Raw genomic sequence first — 5,056 nt, 5'->3', positions numbered from 1 at the left:
GCAAAAAGAAAAAAGCCAGAAGTGGCGCTGTGGCTCAAGTGGTAGAGCACTAGCCTTGAGCTGAAGAGCTGAGGACAGCACCCAGGCCCAGAGTTCAGGCCCCATGACCGGACCCCCCCCAAAAAAAAGAAGAAGATTTGGGGGAGACGTGATTGTGAGGTGGACAGTGATGGTACTCAGACTGGTTTCTCACTTTGTTTCTAAACAGTGTCTTTTGAGCCACCTAAGTTTGGCATTGTGGGCTTTACAGACCACATGAATGTGATAGTGACGTTTCCACCTGTCATTCCCAAGATTTATGGGAAAGATATTTCCCATCACTTATCGCTCGTCATCAAGGAACACTGGGAGGAAATGGTGAAGACGGTAAGTGGTCTCTGTGCTGGGGGTCACTGATGAGTTGGTAAAGAAATCAATGCACAGTTGAACAATTGAGACAGAAAGGTCTGGGTGCCAGGCGCCTATGGCTCACGCCTGTAATCCTAACTACTCAGGAGGCTGAGATCTGAGGATCGAGGTTCAAAGCCAGCCTGGGCAGGAAACTCCCTGAGACTCTTATCTCCAATAAACCACTAGAAAACTGGAAGTGGCGCTTGTGGCTCAAGTGGTAGAACACTTGCCTTGAGCTGAAGAGCTGAGGGACAGCGCCCAGGCCCAGAGTTCAAGCCCCACGACCGACCAAAAAAAAAAAGTTCTGGGCATCAACATGGTCTCACTTTAGGAAAGAAGTCTCTATAGTTCGTCCATTGCAGAAACACATTTCTTCTTCTTCTTTTTTTTTTTTTTCTGTCAGTCATGGAGCTTGAACTCTGGGCCTGGGTGCTGTCCCTCAGCTCTTCAGCTCAAGGCTAGCACTCTACCACTTGAGCCACAGTGCCAGTTCCGGTTTTCTGACTGGTTTATTAGAGACAAGAATCTCACCTTTCCTGCCTGGGCTGGCTTTGAACGGAGATCCTCAAATCTCAGCCTCCTGAGTAGCTAGGATGACAGGCGTGAGCCACCAGCATCCAGCACATTTCTTCTTTAAAAGACTAGGCCCTGGGCACAAATCAGAGGACCCACAGGAAGACAGCATTTGTGTACACAGGTGGGCAGATCTTAGGAAGCCAGGATGAAATCTCCAAAGGAATACTTTCACTGAGCCACAAGTGACAAACATGTCAAATGTCTCCAGTCTTCACACTGCAAGAGGAATGGTTCTTCCCCCTCCTCATTTCTCCCTGCAGGACTGCCACTGAATGTCCAAATCCTCCAGCGACCCCACTGTGAGACAGATCAGACTATTCCATTACTTGTTGATTCTGTCCCTCAGAGGGATAGAATGTATGAAAATGGACAAATAGCACTCATGGTTGGGCCCTGCTGTAATAGTTAGGATACTACTATGCCAACTGTAAAATCCATGCAAGTACCTGTGCTAGTGACTCACCTGTGATCCTAGCTACTCAGGAGGCTGACATCTGAGGATCCCCATCCAAAGCTAGCCTGGGCAGAAAAGTCTATAAATAGACTTATTTCCAAATAGCCAGCAAAATCTGGAAGTGGAGCTGTGGCTCAAGTGGTAGAGCACCAGTCTTGTGTGAAAAAGCTAAAAGACAGTACCTGAAATCAAACACCAGTACTGGCACCAAATACACACACACACACACACACTCCAAATTATCACCAATGTCTTACTGATTTTTTTTTAAATTCTTTTTACAGCACAAACCCCGAATAAATGGAGACATCAGTGGAAATTTCAGCTATGTCATTGACAATTTAATTCCAAACACAAACTACTGTGTATCTGTTTATTTTGAGCCTAAAGGTCTGGGAAAAGTAATAAGATCTCCTTTAAAGTGCACCCGCCTTCAACCTGTCCAAGAATCAGGTAGGGTTTAGTTTCTGGAAATTCATGTGATCTAAATTCATGCTTCTATCTTGAAGGTAAATCTGTTGGAAGAATCTGAACTTCATGGGGGTGTGCCAAAGGCATTTCTTCCAATAAAATCTTAGCAGGGAAACCTTTGCCGCTGGTCAGTCTCTGTACTGTGTGGTAATCAATGTTTACATCATCCTACCATTAAGGATGATACATATATGTCTTTCTAAGGCCAGACTCTGTCTAGAAGTACACATGTTTCAGGGAAACAGAATTAAACTCAGTGCCATGGGTCTTTGGTTGGCTGTTGATCAAATCCAGTGCTGGAAGGTGGAGATGGAGACAGTGCGATCGGCAGATGCAGCCTGACTCTGGGGATGACGTGGACCTCCTAGCATGGACCTTGCCTGTCATTGATGAAAGCAGAAAGCTCTTCCGTTGCAGATACCCAAACAGTAAACCGTGTGGTCCAGAACCTTCCTTTCACTGCAGAAGTGAGCTGCAAAACAGCCAGCTTAAAAACCTTCCCAGCACAGAATCTGCTCAGTCTCTAGTCTGCAGCCGATTTATCAAAGGGGGAGGGAGGGACATCATAGAATATCTTCTTTAAAGAAGCCCTAAATTCCCCAGCCCTAGTGTATGTGTCTTTCATGCTTTAATTTACCAGAGTGAAATATGGTTGGATTTACAAGGAAATGACCTTAAGTGATAGAGTTAATTGTAAATTTGGTGAACTACTCTTTACCACCACCCTCAAATCAATTTACCAACACAGAAGCCCCCTAAACCTGATGTTCCAGAGTTTTGTTGAGTTTCATTATGTAGCTATGACTGACTTTATCATTGGCCACAGGATTGGACTCAATTTCCAGCCCCTCCTTGATCCGTGAGACGGGGTGTGGCTTGAAGGAGGATCCAGTCTTCTGATGACCCTAACCTTCTGGTTAGGTTTCTTTCTATCAGCTCTCACTCAAGCTGCCCAGCCCTGTCCCCATGAGCCCCTTCATCAGCATAAACTCAGATATGGTCCTGCATTCATTTCTGCTATTGTAACACAATAGCACAGATTGGGATAAGTTAGAAGAGAGATCTAGCTCTTCCAGTCCTGAATGCTGGTTGTCCCAGATGGAAGGGCCTTCTTGCTGCATGCGTGTGACACGTTGGAGGGTATTTTCTGTCAAGAGGGGAAACGGTGAGCTGCCTTCACAACAAGCCACTCCTGATACATAACCCACCATAACATGGGCCCACCTATGAGAGCACAGCTTCTTCTATGCCCCAAATACCTCTCAAAGAGCTTCTCTCCACAACGTTCACACTGACAGTTAAACTTCATCACAGTTTTTCCTCTGACTCCCTTTTTAGCAGAGGGTTATGCATGGGCATGCCGGGAGGCTGTTCCATCTTCACTCTGCACACATACATCATGTTGCATGTGTCAGCTGTAGCTCTTCCATCCATTCAAGACAGTTAAAGTGAAGGTGTCCCAAGAAACCAAACAGGTTGGCATAACATAGCACCTCTCACCGTCCACTTGCTTCCTCAGCCACCCTCAATCAGTTAAACTCAAGAGCCAAACAAATTGCATGCTTGAGGGGTCATGGACGGACAGCTGGCAGCAGTTCTGACTTGGATTATAGCAAACACGACAGTCTCAGGCCAATTGACACAGGGTGACTTGGCCATCCCAGAATTGACTAATTGGCTCTTTCAGTAAAGCCCTTAAGGGAAGCTCCACTCGTTCATTTGGTAAACATTTATTAGGATTCTACAGTGATGAAATTCCATCCTGGACAATAGAGACAGCAGTAAAGAAAACCAACCCGGACATTATGGACCTTACATTGCAGTAGGAGACTACATGAAATTAAAAAAAAAAAAATAGAACCCAGCCCGACACTTGTGGCTCATTCCACAGTTACACTAGAGACTGAAATCTAAGGATCACGGTTCAAAACCAGCCTGGCAAGAAAAGTCTGAGAGACTCTTGTCTCTAGTTAACTACCAAAAAGCTGGAAGTAGAGCTGTGGTAGAGCTCAAGTGGTAGAGCACCAGCCTTGAGTAATTAAGCTAAGGGACCCTGAGTTCAAGCCCCAGTTACTGACACGCAGAAAAAATTAAAAGTTCAATTACATAACCCCCTCTTTTTCCTCTTTATCTACTTTTACTGAGGATTTGGTTATAGGTTTAACACCAATAAAGATCTTTCTACACATGTAAGAGAGTTTATGTCTTATTATATCAGTATCTATCTCTTGCTGGTCCAGACATCCTTGCAGTCAGGAAATTGCAGTTTCCAAAAGGAATTTTGCCAGGCAAAGGGGAACTCTTCGAGCCAAGTGAGTTCCAGGCACACTGCCTTTCTTTCACCTCTTCTGCCTTTAGCACATGCAGTCATGTACCTGGTAGCATTGCAGATTTGGCTGAGGTGATGGAAAAAATGACCTCCTTTTATTTAATTTGGGTCATTAATTAAACAGCCTCAGCTAGTGGCTACTACATTGTAACCAGAAACCATCAACTAAAAAAAATGTTTACTTTGAAAGACATAAGCCAGGCACTGGTGGCTCAACACCAGTAATCCTGTAGCTTCTCGGAGGCTGAGAGCTGAAGATCAAAGTTAAATCGGCCTGGGCAGAAAAGCCAGAAGTCTCTTATCTCCAATTAACAATCAAAAAGCCAAACATGCAGGTGTGGCTCAAGTGGTTGATTACTAGCCTTAAGTGGAAAAAAACAAGTGAGAGCATGAGCCTCTGAGTTCAGCTCAGTGCCAGTGCAAGCACACGCATGTGCACACACACACACACACACACACACACACACACATTAGGCTTACTCTCCGTTCTTCGATATGTCACAATGTAAGTTTTTTTTAAAAAAAACTTCTGCTTCCTCTGTATCAAACCTTCTAACACCAGAGTGGAGGTACATTGATTCCCATCAGTGACCCCTTCATCAGACTTCTTTTGAGGTATAATCATTGATCTTCTCTCCAACAGGGCTATCAGAGTCTGCCAAAGCAGGAACCGTAATCATTTTGGGTTTGCTAGTAGCTGTCTCTGTGATCACCATGATGATGTTGAAACGGGTTGGTTATATTTGCTTAAAAACTAAATTCCCCAAAGTCTTGGTAAGTAATGTTGTTTCCTTTTTTAAAAATTTTATCGGGGCTGGGAAGGTGGCTCAGTGGTA

General features: G+C 44.6%; 1 protein-coding gene across 1 annotated transcript in view; it reads left to right on the top strand.

Annotated features, from left to right (window-relative positions):
* The window catches only part of Il10rb (interleukin 10 receptor, beta), a 39,619-nt gene that overhangs the window by 1,294 nt on the left and 33,269 nt on the right, over window positions 1-5,056 (top strand). The gene's annotated exons all lie outside the window — the stretch shown is intronic.

This window comes from Dipodomys ordii, unplaced genomic scaffold (assembly GCF_000151885.1).
Source record: "Dipodomys ordii isolate 6190 unplaced genomic scaffold, Dord_2.0 Scaffold104, whole genome shotgun sequence".
In the NCBI taxonomy this organism is placed as follows: Eukaryota; Metazoa; Chordata; class Mammalia; order Rodentia; family Heteromyidae; genus Dipodomys; species Dipodomys ordii.
The sequence above is the reverse complement of the archived record's forward strand: the minus strand, read 5'-3'. Positions and strand labels throughout refer to the sequence as shown.